The sequence below is a fragment of the Protopterus annectens genome, chromosome 17.part0 (genome assembly GCF_019279795.1).
Source record: "Protopterus annectens isolate FY-2018-M chromosome 17.part0, PAN1.0, whole genome shotgun sequence".
Classification (NCBI taxonomy): Eukaryota; Metazoa; Chordata; order Ceratodontiformes; family Protopteridae; genus Protopterus; species Protopterus annectens.
Window position 1 is genome coordinate 330,006,112 of NC_056751.1, and position 16,115 is coordinate 330,022,226.

The 16,115-nt window shown below is 40.2% G+C and overlaps 1 protein-coding gene across 2 annotated transcripts in view; it reads right to left on the minus strand.

Moving 5' to 3' along the window:
• PPP1R32 (protein phosphatase 1 regulatory subunit 32) overlaps window positions 1–16,115 on the minus strand; it is a 1,379,387-nt gene that overhangs the window by 202,861 nt on the left and 1,160,411 nt on the right. The gene's annotated exons all lie outside the window — the stretch shown is intronic.

The following is a 16,115-nucleotide window of genomic DNA, read 5'->3' on the forward strand; positions in this document are numbered from 1 at the left end:
TGTGCTAAACATTTCAAAATGGAAGAAAAGTATAGTCATAGCATTAATATTTTAAAAATGAAGTCTAAAACTACAAAATGCTCTGTCAGCAAAGCAATGCCAATTTAATTTGTGAAGCAAACTACAAACATTTGAGCAAAGTATAACATTTAATTAAGCAAGCATGACAAATGCAATGCCTTTTCCAAAACATCATTTGGGATTCTGTTTTATCATTTTGCAATTCTCAAAAGAATCATGCATGTATAAGCTATTAAGTAACATCAGGAAGAAGCTATGGCTATGGAGTACACATAAAAAAAAAAAAAAAAAACTAAAAGGGTTAATAAATGTATTCATATAAGAACAAGTAGCTACAGTGCAAATATTCACCACAGAAACATGCCCAAAAAGTAAGTGCAGATGTTTGACAGTTAATGCAGAGGATTAAGACTATGAGCTGTTAGCAAGCTATTTCCTGTGGTACAGGGTTTGATTCTCTTCAGTCTTCATTTGCCTACTTTCTAACCTTTAGCAAGTCATTTAACCAGGTAGTGTTTTAGGGAAATCAGATTAGGGGCTAGGCTCATTAATGGTCCCCTGGACTGCCTGACTAGTAACTACCAATGGACATAAACCAAGCAGTAGAGTCAGCCTTCCCCAGAAGAGGGATCCTTGACAGTATTTGCTAATAAACAGTTAGCAAACTTTTTACAAAAGTATAGCAGACAAAATATTAGGCCAGAGAATGGCTGGTGATTTCATTACTCTCCATATTACATTAGATTTGCTTAACAGCAGAAGACAACAATAAGCTACTGCTTTCCTCCATTTTAGGTGCATCTAACATGTCCATTCATGTCCATTCCTGCCTTCCTCTTACCCTTTCTCCACATGCCCATGTCCTCTTGAATGCCTCCATGGACTGTCTCTACACCCCCAGATTCAGTAGAGAAACATATCTTGGGCTCGCAACCTAACATAACCTTCAGTAGAGGCAAAAATCGTAAAAATATTTTTGAGAGTAGTCACAATAATTTAGGAAACAGACAGTCCAAAATGACAAAGTGTGGATTTTGTAAATACTGTTGTTGTTTGTTTTTCGGCTTTTCCCAGTTAGGAGTCGCCACAGCAGAACTCCGGTCCACTAATGATTGGCAGTTGGTTTTTATGGTGTCGAGTTGCCATCCCGACGCCCAACCTTCAACGAAGGCACGCCTATTCAACGCATGTCTTTCGAACGCCCACTCGACCGCGGGGAGGACATGCAGACTCCACACAGAAGGCATTCCCAACCCAAGCCGAGAATCGAACGGGAGAACCTTTTGCCGTGAGGCAACAACACTACCTCTGCACCACCGCAGAAGCAATTTTGTAAATACTGTAAATACAAAAATGATGGCCCTTATGTCACAGTAGAGAATTATGAGAAAACTTTAACATGTCCAGGAACATGTACCTTACAACATCAGAATGGCAGTGTATTTAGCTTCCTGCACATCCTGCCCAGCCTTATATATACGAAAAACTAACAAAATGCTCAAGGACAGAATATACGAGCATGATTATGATATTAGGAAAGAAAAGCCTACAAATGTATTATACAGACCATACAGGATGGGGTGGGAACACTGAATTACTTTTGAAGGAAAAAGAATTGCAAGAGCAGCTATGGTTAGATGCTATGAAGAAACCAAGACTGAATGATAAATTAACCACTAACTGTATTGTAATAAGGAGGGCAGAAAAGTTATAAACAATTATTTAACAACAATTTAAGTTTTAATCTGTAGATGTGTACATATTTTATATACATAAATATATACATAAAAAATTTAACATTTTTTTACTGTTTTTCACTGTTGCTGGATATATTATTGTTTTGTTACACTGTCTTTTTAAGTGGAAGGCAGGTTAATAGCAACTGCATTCCAGGTTGGTCACATGGTTTTTCAAAGTTATAAAAGCCTCTAAGGCTAGTATTTTTTATTTATCTCTAATGATGCCTTCTTTAGCCAGGTGAAAGTGCCAAGATTTTGTACTTTGTGATCAAACTTTCCTCAATTATGGTAAAAGCAGTGTCATACAGTTCATTCAGCTTTTTTACTCTGCTTGTGTATCTTCAGCATTTAACACTACAGCTGCCGGTTCCTGGTTGAGCATGCTCCAGGAGTTAAGGTGTGTTTTTTTTTTCCTTTTGAAATTGTGAACTGCAACAAACCCTGACTGCATTTGACTTCCAAGAAGTAATGACAAAGAGGAGTAGTCCAAGGACTGAACCCTGAGGTGTACCACTAGTGACAGGTCTTTAGAAGGAGGTAGAACCACCTACCATAATTTCCTGTGTTCTATTTGTGAGACAATTTGCTATCCAATGAATAACATTGGGATTTACATTTAGCTTAGACTGGTTATCCATGATACTTACATGTGGGATGGTGTTGAATGCATCGGAGAGGTTTAGATATGTGATGTGCACTGATTTGCTCTCATCCATTGACTTAGTAACCTTCTCAAAGATGTCAGCCATGTTAAGTAGACAGGCTATGCGCTTAATGAACCCAAACTGGCTCGGGTTGAGAGCTTGTAGGCTATTCCATTATTTATTTATTCCATAATGATCCTTTCCAAAGCCTTGTAGATAAGACCCATCAGACTTATGGATCAATAATTACCTGGGTCTAATGACATTCCACCTTTGTGCACAGGGATGAATATTACTGTCCTCTATTCGACTGATACAAAGCCTGTTTGGAGGCTAATACTGAATAGCCTCTGTAGGGGGTCTAACAAGTCCTGTTTCAAGCTGACCAGTAGGAAGATGGTATATTATCTGGCCCCAATGGAAGTAATGCTCTTGGCCTTGAGGACTTGTTCTTGGGAAATGTGAGGGGGTGTAGATTTGGGTATGTGGTCTGGGAATACAGGAGTGGAGAGCAGTATGAAATTAGAGCAAAATTTGTTCTACAATAGACTGGCTATGTCCCTTTGGTCTGAGTGCATGTCGTCATTTACTATTAGCTCTGCACAGTGCTGGCCATTCCTTCTGGGGTTTCTAACATAGTTAGATGAGGACTTGTGGTTCTCCTTCACCTGGGTGGAAATTATTACTTTGTATCTGGCCTTGGTTTATTTGATCAGGGTCCCAAATTTCCTATTTAGTTTAGTAAGAATGTTTTTAGCATCTTGAGAGTTAAAGTTTATTTTTGCATGCAATGAGTTTATTTTTCTTTTATTATAAAGCCTGTTTATAGTTGGGTTCCATCATACAAGTTTATAATTAAATGTTGCATTGTATTTACTTCAGAGAGGAGCAAATTCATACATGCACTTATTTACATTTGCATAGAATTTGGGGGGTAAAGGTTTCTGCATATGTTATGTGGTCATTAGGTTTGAGGAGAATTTTGAATTTGGTCAGATAAATACTCAGTTACAGTAGATAAGCCTCACCATGATCTTTGATTTCCTAGGCATTTGAAGATGCCTCCTGCTTCACTCTTATGGTGAATGTGACAAATGTGCGGTCCCGTTTGACCAGAGAAGAAATGACAACTCGTAAAGAATAAAATTGTCCCACATTAGTAAGGGCAAAATCTAGAATTTTATTGCCTTTTGTTGGGATGGTGAGTATCTGGTCCAGAGAGTTTGTATTAATGAAGTCAAGAAATTTCTGGACATACATGTTTGAGGCTGTAAAGTCTCCCTGTCAATGTGGGGATAGCTGAAGTCTCCTGGGAGAATTATGTTTGAATTAATGCATAGGGGCTATATACTAGTTAGGCAGGAAGTATGTAAGCTGATGGGAACATAGAGGGAGTCATGTAGTTAGGTATCATATGATAAGGGGTTTTGTTAATACTAAGTTGCACTTGGAGGAGTTCCAGGTATCTGTCTGAAGATGGGTTAATTTTTCTTTTAAGAATATTGAGACACTGCTACTTTTTAGTGCCTTCAACAAATATTTGAGCTCTAAGCCAGATCTTTTCCACTGCCTGCTACTTTCTTTCTCAGATCTAAATATTAGTCATTGCTGGAGTATTTATACATTCAAAAAGACAATAAGCAAAGAATGAGAATTAGAACAAGCCGATAATACAGAAAGAAGATTGTATCTGAGGAAGTCAGTAGACAAAAATGGTTATCTACTCAAGAAAGCTGAATTTAAAGAAAATTGCAGAGTTGATGCATTTTTTACTGAAGTTATTTCAGAAGCCATGGATGAAATTACAGGGAAAGATCATATTAAGAATATAAAGATCTAAAACAATAGTCTATCAGATTTTATAATGGCTAAAACAGGAGATCGGCTCAACAGCAATGGAACAGCAGACTTTAAATAAAGTCTGACATAGGACTCCAATAACTGTTATTAAGATATGAATTAAAGCTACAACAGCTATTTAACAGCCAAGGCTGATCTGATATAGGGATTCAACAGCTTTTCTAATAGCTAAATCAGGAAAAAGGTTACAAAAATAGGCTAATTGTAGGCAATGAAAAAGATCGGTCTCGGGGATCCAAAAGGTGTTATAGCTCAAAATCTGTCTGAGGGTTCCAACAGCTCTTTTAACATCTAAAGCAGGGCAATGGTTCTCACAATATCCTCAATCTTCTCATGGTTTTGTTAGTTCTGAGGTGGTCTCCAACAATGGAAGCTTCAGGTTGTTGAGAATCAAATCCGCTAAGCTGGTGACCATAAGAAACATTCATTTTATGGTCCACAGAGGTTTATCTGAAGTGATTAACACCTACATGCACTATGACTGTGTCATATGTGTACTTCTGGTGCCTAGACTTGACTGCACATATGATGTGGCAAATCCTGGCATCAGATAGGTAACTGACTGTGAAGCAATCCTTGTACACCCTGGCGAGAGCTTCAGCATATGTAAGTCTAATGTGTTTAGTCTGAGCTGTGTGATTGGTTTAGTGTGGTGTCCTGTTGTAGTGAAAACTTGCCTGTATTTTTTAGTGGCTTCATATGAGAACTTTGCCTCCAATAACATTATATAACTACATCTCTCACACTTGCTAGTTTACTTAAGTAATAGGTGGTTGTCGGTAAACGGGACAATTACTACATTGTCTAAGGATGCCCATTTCAACAAAGATGGCTACAGAGACAGTTGGAAAATGCAACTCCATGGTACCAGATGCTGACTAATGTGGGGGAAGGGACAGTCCCCAAGAAGTTTAGATTGACTTACAGGAGTGATATCTCCACATTAACAGTACAGTGTCTCTTAGTGCAAGACCAGAACCTCTTTGCCCAAGTACTGAGAAAAAATATTTTGACTTGTAAGTAAGGTAAGGTACTGATTTGGGGTATACTAAAGTGTGGACACAGAAAATATGGTTTGAGGGCAACACCAGGTACTATAACTGACTGAGATCACAACTGATATGCAGTGATGTACCACTGCTTACCTCTATGGTTTGTGTAGCTATAACTGGGAGGAAGGTATAACTAAGGTTCCTAAGAGACAGACAGAAAATTAGAAAGTAATAATGCCTGCATCTGTCAAGTACAGTTTTGTGCAGTGCTACACATACCACTACCACTTGCCATTAATCTCAGTGGAAAAAGTGAAAGAATGAGTAAGAAAATAGTTACTACCACAAGAAATAGTTGTACAGTTCGGTACCAATGAAGGCTGTCTTCCAAAACCACAAATTCAAAGCCACACTCCACAAAATCCACTCGTTTTTCAACAGATAAGACACTGATTTATTGGACAAATAGACCTCAGTAGAATAGGATTTAGCGCTTTCGTCTCCACACTGGAGACCTCTTCAGAATCAATTAGAAGCACCTCTCCCATTCCTTTTATACATCCATTGGAGAGTACTAATTAAACAATAACACAATTAATCAATTAAATAGTTCCAAAAATACATATTAATACATATTAAAGTGCAGTTGGAGTCAGAAAATGTCAATATAACTTGTATATATGTGTATAAAATATAAGATATATAAATTCTCTGTAAAAATGTATACAAATGTATATATGTATACCTTCACTATAGAAATAAACTATAAATTAGATAGAATTGATGTGTTATATTACACATGATACACCAACACTTTTGTGTAAAAATGTATAAATATATAGATATATAAATATATAAACATATATATGCATATAAATTTGTATAAAAATATATATATATTCAATATTCATATACATTTAATATTTAATGTTGAATATACGTACAAATACTATACAAAGAGACAGACGTTAAAATGTTCAAAATGTGAAGTTTTAAAAACATATAAAGTTAATATAGGGTTGATATAAAATAAATAAATAATGTGTATTAAGAATTCTAAATACTAGGGTACATAAATGCCAACATTGATATGGGTTTTCTAAAACCTAAGGAGTGTATTTAGTGTATTTTTAAGATTTGTGTCTCTTAGGGTCTTCTGATAAAATTTTTAGGGCTGGTGTAATTGAAATGTGGTCATTGAGACCCTTCCCACTGCAAGCATCAAGTTTAAGTTGTCATATCATCTCTCTATATGCTAGTTTGGTCTCCCAGTCACCACCTCTCTCAAAATGTAAAACTTCTTCAAGGACCCAAAACTTGTAATTAGCTTTGTGACATGTTTGTGAATGTCTAAAAAGTGCATTATTTTCATTCTTCCGGTTGATATCCCTCATGTGTTCGTATATTCTTTTCCTTAGATGTCGTTCTGTTTTGCCAATGTAGTATGCCCAACAAAATTTACAATAGGCTAGGTATACCACCCCTTTGGTGTAACAAATACTATACTTTTTAGACCTCAATGTTGTTCTAAGTGTGGGAATTAAAAGTTCTTTTTCACCTGCTATAAATGGACATTGTGGGCATCTCACCATCCTGACTGCACCATATTTCTCTTGGCACTTGATTTCTATGTCCAGTTCATAATAGTGAATTAATTCTTGTAAACTTTCTTCATGATATTGGTAGTAAAAAACATGGATATCACTTCAAAGTTATAATCCAATAGCTCCTATTTTTAAACTTATAGGTATGTTCTGCTTATGGCATCACCTTACCAGATTTGTACACAACTAAGAGGTCCGACCTCTGCAATGTCAAAAACATTTTCTGTAGATTTAATTTTGCTTTATGTACAGGCTTAGAAAAAGGCTTTGTAGCAGTTTGTCGTCAGTTTTCACACAAATGTTTCTACCATGCATGTATTCATGGAATTTGAGACATTCATATGCAACAGCTAAATGCGCTCTCTGTCTGAGAATGACAAGTTTGGGAATCTGTTCTACATACCGATATAGGTTCATAGGTTCATACTAGGCTATCTGCCCTAGGGCATTTATAAGCCTAGCCAGAGTGTGTTTGGCTTTCGCCACCCATTTTAAATTAATTTTGCTATGCCCTTTTTCTAGGTTAGTATACTGTGCCTCTGTCTAACAGTGACACAGAAGTGATACCCGGGGTAAACCTACTATCTCCCATCCACTCATCAAGATTCCTCTTGAAGAGAGTCAATGAGGGACTCTGCCTAACCTGGACTGGGATTTTATACCAGAGTGAAGGGAGCCTCTGGGTTATGAATCTGTCCCTCCAGCATGTCCTATTTATTTCAGTGCTGAGGTTCAAGTCTCTCGAGCGCGTAGCTCGATGGGATTTGGATTTTCTGAGGTGCAGCATGTCCATTAACTTCGGGTTGGACATGGCTTTATACATCAGACACGGATCGCCTCTGAGCAGGCGGTATGCCACTGAGTAGAGCTGGAGTTTCTTTAACTGGGCAGCATATGGCATCTGTTTGAGCCCTTTGATCCTCTTGGTGAGGTACTTTTGGGGTCTTTCCAGTTGCTGCAGGTGTCTGGTAAGGTACATCCCAAAAGGAGCATTGTACACAATTATGGGCCTGATGTGGGACGAGTAAAGAGGCACGATGACCCCTCTGATCTAGATGTGAATCCCTTCATGATTAGGTGGGCTATATAAAATGTTTTTCTAACCACTTCGGCCACGTGGTTGTCAAATGTGAGATTGCTATCAACTTGGGTCCCCAGGTCCCTAATTACTTCTTCCTTACTTAATGGATTACCACCTATGTGGTAATTTGTGGGCACTTTGTTTTTGCCAAAGGGGATGACTATACACTTCTTGGCGTTTAGCTTGAGGCCATGGCTCTGGAACCAGTTGTCTGTTTCTATGAGGCCCTTTTGTAGGATGCTTGTGTCAGCTGGAGAGTCTATTATGGCGCCCAGTTTGCAGTCATCTGCGAACTTGGTCAGCCACAGTCCTTCCGTGTTAGCCTGTACCTCCGAGAAATAAATACTGAACAAGAGAGGTCCCAGGACTGAGCCTTGTGGGATGCCACTTGTAACTGGTTTGGAGTCTGACATGGCTCCAGCAATTCTAACCATGTGGGTTCTGTCCTTGAGCCAGTTTGCAACCCATCTAGTGACATAGGGTTTATATTTAAGCTGGTGAGCTTATCTATAATGCCCGAGTGGGGTATTGTATTGAAGGCTTTTGCAAGGTCCAGGTAGGCTGTGTGAACCACCTTCCCCTCGTCAATGGCCTTGGTGACTGTTTCAAAGAAATCGACCAGGTTTAAGAGGCAGGATCTGCCCTTAACAAAGCCGAACTGGGTAGGATCCAGTGTCTGTAGGTCCCCAATTTCTTTATTTATGAGGTCCATGATGATCCTTTCCATAGCTTTGCAGACCAAGCTAGTCAAGCTTATGGGGCGATAGTTTCCAGGATCCGTTGAGGCACCACCTTTGTGGAGAGGGACCACTGTTGCTGTACGCCACTCTTTGGGTACATATCCTGTAGTAAGGCTGAGATTGAACAGTAGTTTTATGTTTGGGTTTAGTTCTTCTTGGAGTTCATGTAGGACGGTCTGGTCCCATTGATGCTTTATTTTTTGCTTTGGAGAGGGCAGCTCTTACCTGAGCATCTGAGATTTCAAGGGGGCAGCACTCTGCTGGGATAGATATTTGCCCTTTTGGTGGGGAGGGGGAGGAGAAGTTTGAGCTGAACCTATCAGCTAGGATGTTGGCAATGTCTGTGGGTTCTGTGTATTTTTGTCATTTTGGACTAATTCTGAGCATATCTGGGAATTCCCACCCAGGTTCCTAACATAACTAAAGAAAGCCTTGTGATTATCCTTAGTGTCCTGTGCAATTTTTCTCTTGAAGCTGGCCTTAGACGATTTTATGAGTGCCCGTAGTTTTTTGCTAATACTGATCAGAGATGCCTTCCCTTTTTGGGATTTTGCTCTATCATGTAGTAGCTTCCTCCTTCTATTGTATAGTTTGTTTATGGCTGGGGTCCACCAGACAGGACGCCTAACTTTGGAGGATTGGGTCTTGGTTTTATTTGGGATTGCATGATCCATGCATTCCTGAAGGTGTTCATAGAATGCATTTATAAAGGATTCTGCGGTCTGGGCCGTATTTTCCACAGGCCCGGGAGCTTTGAAGGATTCCACCTCGGTTTTGAGGAGTGTGAAATTTGCTTTAGAGAAGTTTTTCACTGTGGTTTTCTGGGTAAGGGCTGGGGTCGGGATGTGAATATCTAGTGAGATTAGTTTATGGTCTGATCTTACCAGTGAGGGATACACTTCTGGTCTGGAGCATAGAGTCCCCATGTTGGTGATGATCAGGTCCAGTATGTTTTCCCCTCTTGTGGGAGTGGCAACAAGTTTTTCCATAGCATTTGAATTTATAAATTCTAGGAACCTTCGGACTAGGGTGTTGGAGCTAGAGTAATGCTCCCAGTCTATGTTAGGGTAGTTGAAGTCACCCAATATAATGGTGTTTGGAGAGACCTTCATATTTTCCAGTGTTCTCAGGAAGGCCGAGTGGGGTTCCTGGGTTTGGGAGGGTGGAGTGTAGCAGGCTACAAAATGGAAGGCAGTTTTACCCACTGTTAGTTGCACATGGATAGTCTCTGATGCTTCGTGCTATGCCTCCAACCTGGAGGTGTGGGTATCTTTGACGAATATTGATACTCCCCCCTCCTTTTGTGGTTCGGTCCAAGTTTTGGGGCCGAAAAACATGGTATGAGGTATAACCTGGTAGTGCTGGGGTGCTCTCGGGAGCCTTGAACCAGGTTTCTGTTACTGCACAGATATCGATGTTCTCCATGCTAAGGAGAGTTTCGAGTGTGTGCATCTTGAGGTTTAGACTTCTGGCATTGAGTAGCATTACTCTTAGTTTCTTATCCCTCGTGATACCTATGGAGGTGGGTTTGTCTTTTGAGCCTTGCCTAAAAAAAGCACTATGGGGTGGCAAGAGCCTTTGCCAATATCCGAAAGCCCAGGGGTGACACGTGCAAGCTGTCCCTAGCGAAGCATCGTGGCTTGTCGAGCATGTCATCCCAGGCAGACAGGCACTGGATCCCCCTTTGAATGACACCAATACTTAAGCCAATTGTTGAAATTGATCATCTTGTCTTCATATTGTGGCATCATTCTTGGTGAGGGTAAGATGCTACTCGAGGTCAGGGTCATACCGGCCTGGGCTACATGCTCAGAGAGCTCCTCTATGTCTCTTTTCATGTAGTCCAGGGAGGTACATCTCAGGTCATTCATACCAGCATGGACAATGACTGAGTCATATTTGTACTTGCCTTGGAGTGACCTGAGTGCTTGTGTTATGTGGCGGATCCTAGCGCCCGACAGGCAGCTCACTGTGACCTTCTCCTTGTTCAGCCTGGTGAGCGGTACGTCAGTGTGCCTGACGATAGTCACCTTTTACAAGTGTATCAGATGTGTTGATTAGCCTTAAGGGCTGTGACTGTTCGGCACACTGGCTTTGTGAGCTATGTGTTGCACATGTTTTGTTTTGGGGTAGCGATTGCTTGGGTGTCTGCTTTGGAGATCTCTGCTGCTTAGGCAGATTTTTATTTAGAGCCTCCAAGTATGTTTTTGTGTGTTTATGTGTTTGGTTTGCTATCGTGGTAGGTCTATGTGAGACTGGAATTGTAGTGAGTGTGGTTTCCTTCTTCTCCTGACTGGTTACGCCAGTACTGAGTTGAGAGAGCTTAGCCTCCAGTTTGGCTATATGGTTGCATCTCTCACATGTGTTGGAATTTGTTAGGAGGAGGAGAGGGTTGTCTGTGTACATGAGGCAGTTGTAACATTGCCTCAAGATTCCCAGATTCACCAGCTGGACCAGAGAGGAGATTGACAACTGACCTTTGGGCATGCTAGAATAGTATTGGGAATTCCTTTATAACTGAAAAAAAAGGGCCAATGGGGAACAAAGCAATCAAGGGGAGTTTGTGAGGGTGTAGTGCTTTTAATTTTTTAGTGCTGACTTATATAATTGCTTTAGTGAGCAAGTGCCAGGTTTTAGAGTGGGGATAGGGTGTTTATTATGAGAACTAGATCAGTTCTAAGGGAAAAAGTGAAGAGCAGACTTTGTGGAGCCGAGAATGGTTTAAACCCAATTAAGCGGCGCTGCCCAATGCCTCGCTATGCGCAAAATCGCGCAAAGCCGTGCTAAAGCGGGTTTTATACAGGGGGACTTGAAAGAGCTAGAAATTGGCCCAAAACGGCTAATAAACTACCAGATTCTTGTGCTGTGAACACTCCTCCAGGGATACATAGGCTGCTCCAAGTTCCCCACTGCCACTGGTGAACAAAGAAGCCTCCTTTTATCCAAGAAAGGACCTACTCTAGGTCAGGAAAGACGGGAAACAAGGATAAATTTTTTTTTTTTGCAACAAACAGCAGGAAAATGCAATAAATATGTAACACAGGCTAGCGCACTTGAGTGTGTAGCCTCAACAGGTAAAAGCAACAAACAGGACAAACTTTAAAAGTGCAGGTGCAAAAACAACTTTAAACAGTTTAAAACAGTTCAAGAAGCAGAAATACTTGCAGTTTAGCTAGATCGGACAGTCTCCCAGGTAGTAGCAGAAAACAAACACTTTTATCAGGTTAGCAGTCGCTCTTTTAGCCTCTCTGCTGCTAGCACCACTCTGCAGGACCACAAGGAGCTTGGCTGAGTAGTAACAAGCGCAAAAAACGCGCCAAAGTGGGTTTTATACAGGGGGACTTGAAAGAGCTAAAAATTGGCCCAAAACGGCCAATAGACTACCAGATTCTTGTGCTGGGAACACTCCTCCAGGGATAGATAGGCTGCTCCAAGCTCCCCACTGCCACTGGTGAACAAAGAAGCCTCCCTTTATCCAAGAAAGGAAATGGGCAACACAGGAACTTTCCAAAAGTCCAGAATACAGCAAAGCCTGTATTTGGACTACTCTAGGTCAGGAAAGATGGGAAACAAGGATGATTTTTTTTTTCTTTTTTGCAACAAACAGCAGAAAAATGCAATAAATATGTAACACAGGCTAGCACACTTGAGTGTGTAGCCTTAACAGGTAAATGCAACAAACAGGACAAACTTTAAATTACAAGCGCAAAAGCGCGCTAAAGCTGGCTTTAAATCAGGGGGTTAGAAAGAAATAGGAAATGGCCCAAAATGGCCAATAAGCTACAGGTCACTGGGCTGGAACCGCTCCTCAAGGGACAGATAGGCTGCTCAGAGCTCCCCACTCTCACTGGTGAACAAAGAAGCTTCCTCCTATCCAAATAAGGATATGAGCAACACAGGAACTATGACACAGCCCAGAGATCAGCAATACCTGAAGACTGGACTATTCTAGTTCAGTAAAGGCGGGAAACAAGGATTTTTTTTTTTTTTTTTTTTACAAAGTAGCAGAAATTAGGTACAGAAACACAGTAAATGCGTTAATTCGGCTAGCGCACTTGAGTGTGTAGCCTACCAGTTAAACTAAGCAAAAACAAACTTTAAAAGTGCAAAAAACTCAGAAATACAGGCAGGAATGCAATAAAACAACTTTGCAGAGCTTATTTAGTTAAAGAAACAGAGAAGTCTATATATATATATATATATATATATACAGAAAAGCAGCTAAAACACACAAACACGTCAAATGCAGTGCAACCTAGAGCACTTGAGTTGTAGCAATATTAAGGCAATGAGCTAATGACACTAGACTGGGAGGAGTGCCGCAGATCAGATTTACAGTAGGGGCGGGCAACTGCAAAGCCACCAAGTATAAGAGCAAAACACCAACTGGGAGGAAGGGAGGGTGGGGACAATAGCCTACAGAAAGTAGCACTAGAGAAAGCACAAACAGATAAAGATTTGTAAAGATACACAATGCTTTTAACTGCAGACAAATCGGTTACTTGTGCAGATTAGTTATACACTCGAAGACTAAAAAGCAGACAATAAAAGTGCTATATATTAATTGTTAAAAACAATAATCTTGTATAAATAATCGAAAAAAAATACAGGATACTTGTATATCTCAGCTAACAGCTGCGGTCAACAACTTATATCCAGCAGATGTGCTTGTTACAAGATCACTGCTCATATACCTGATTGGCTAGCATCTTCTTACAAAACAGGAAGATTTGACACACCATTGAAGCAAAAGGTAGCAGACTCGCATGTTTCCTTGAGGATGAGAAATGCATTCTCAGTGCTAGCTCCCAATGTCAGAGCACTTAACTTCCACAGTGACACAGACACCTCTGTCTGACAGATATGGCATGAACATGAGTAAATATTGCAGCCTGCATAATAAAAAGGATCCAATGTTGGAAACTGCAGTGAAAGTGCCACGGACTCAGTCTTCCTTGGAATCCATTTTTCTGATCCACTGGCATGAGCAGTTCCCTCTGGGATTCTTGAAAGGTTTCCAGCTTCATCTCTACAACTGCATTTCATCTCCCTGAACCAAATATGTGGCTGTGATGCATTTAGCAAGAAAACATTTTAACATCAGGACTGTATAAAGCTGTTATAAAATAAAGTTAATTTTCTATGGGTTTGTCAGATATATACAATTTAATAGCACAGCTGCTGTTAAATAAAGTTAAATTTCTTTAGGATCTGCTGACATATATCAATCCCATAGCTCAACAGATATATTGTAATGATATATTGGTGAAATGTATGTGCAGCTGTATATATTATACAGAAAAAGAACATCTTATTATATCTAATAAACAGGGTATGTCACATATTTGGTATGTGAAATAGTACACCTTTAATAGACTAATTTGGAAGTTGAATTACATTAAAGGGGAGGGGTCAGCACTTTAAGTGTTGCTTTAAAGAAGCAGCTCGTTCATGTGTCAAGTTTTCTAAGGCCTTTATAGCCTGCTCTGATGTAATAATTATTAATAGCTCTACTATTACAGCGATGACAATGCCACAGTTGGAAACTGCATCTGATATGCTGTCCAAACAGTGAACTTCCAGTAGAGAGAGCAGAGACAGATAGAAATACCCGATTTTTGAAGACAGTTTAATAATTAAGGCAGTGCTGGTGCCAGCACTTGTCTGTGGAGGTCCAGTACACAAGCAGCAATTAGACAGGTTCTCCAAGAGCCAGGGTGTACTGCCAGATGTTCCAGGGAAGCCTCATTTCATTTCCCTGAGGTAAATTAAGACATATGAAACTGGAAAGTAAACCTGGCTGTCTGCAATGAACACCTGCCTCTAGGGCATGTATGCCCAGTTTAAGATTATGTTTGACTAGCACTCTCAAAGCACAAAAAGTACAGTTGTATAAATAAGCTTGCCATAACAGCAGATATTTGAATGATCACTGCTGCATTGGCCTTAGCTATAGGGATTATATCCTGCATAGGAGATAACAGCCGGACAGCTTCCAAAGCTTCACGGCTCCTTCCACATGCCAAAACCATCAGTCAGCTCGAGCTGAGATGACTAAAAAGAAAGGTTTGGGTGCTAAGCCCTTCAGAGCTTTCATGCCAACATATAGAGGAAAGCTAAGCCCTGAAAGGACAATAGTAGGAATAAAAAAAAAATGCCCACACCCTGGCATAAACACCACACCAAAAAACAAGGGCATTGTTATAGTAAGTTTACTTGCACAACTGTAGTACTATGTGACTGCACTGATTGTTGCTACAAGTAGCCTTAGATATATGGGTAGATATCCTAACTTACTACATGTGGGAGGTGGATGGAGAAGAATCCAGGATCCCCTGGAGAATGGTCCTAGCAAAGCCTGCTCTTGACTTTGTGAAAGAATCAAGCATTTAGTGCTTTGTATAAATATGTACATTGGACCAAGTTGCAACTTCTAGATTACTTCTAGAATCCAACCCTTTCCACAATGCCGTAGATGAAGCCAAGGCCCTGTTAGAGTGGATCTTGACCCTGCTGGAAATAGTTTTGTAGCAGCGAGTATAACAAAAGGTAATGCTCTTAGAAAACCATTTGGAAATGCTCTGTTTTGACACAGGCTGTACCTTCTTATTTTCACAAGGAATGAACAAATGTTCTCAAAGAAACCCTGCATCTGTGTAAAATGAGATAGGGATGACTCACCATAAGAGCTTGCAACTCAGACACCCTTCTTGCAGAGGTTAGAGCAATCAGTAAAACTGTTTTTCATGTTAAGAACCTCAAGTTAGCCAGGTTCAAATGGAGCAAATGTTAGTTTCTCTTAACACAAAATTAAGATCCCAAGTAGGGGCCACCAGTTTTCATGGGGGCCTCTTATACAAAACCCATTTCAAAAACATTTTGATAAAAAATGCATTGAAAGAGGACAATCCATGGGCAGATATGCTGAAATGGCTAATAAATGAACCTTGACAGAAGAGTAAGAAAGGCCACGGGACTATAACACACACAAATATTGTAAAACCAGAAAACAACTAGCCCTGAGTGAGTGCTAGTTACATTGTTGGCAACAACTAGAAAACCTTTTCCATTTGTTAATATATGACTTTCTAGTACAAGCGGTCCCCGGATTATTGACATCCAACATGCGGATAATCCATAGATACGAACGGGCTGCCACAATGTCGGAAATAACGTGAAAAAAAATAAAATCATTAAAGTTGCCCCAATCTGTGTGCATGTGTGTGTGTGTGTGTGTGTGTGTGTGTGTGTGTGTGTGTGTGTGTCTCTGTGATAGAGATTGAAAGAGAGTGAGAGCAATGTGTGAGTGAATGCAGGTATGAATGAGGGAGTGACTCTGTGTGTGTGTGTGGTCCCCGGATTACGGACATCCAACATGCGGATAATCCATAGATACGAACGGGCTGCCACAATGTCGGAAATAACGTGAAAAAA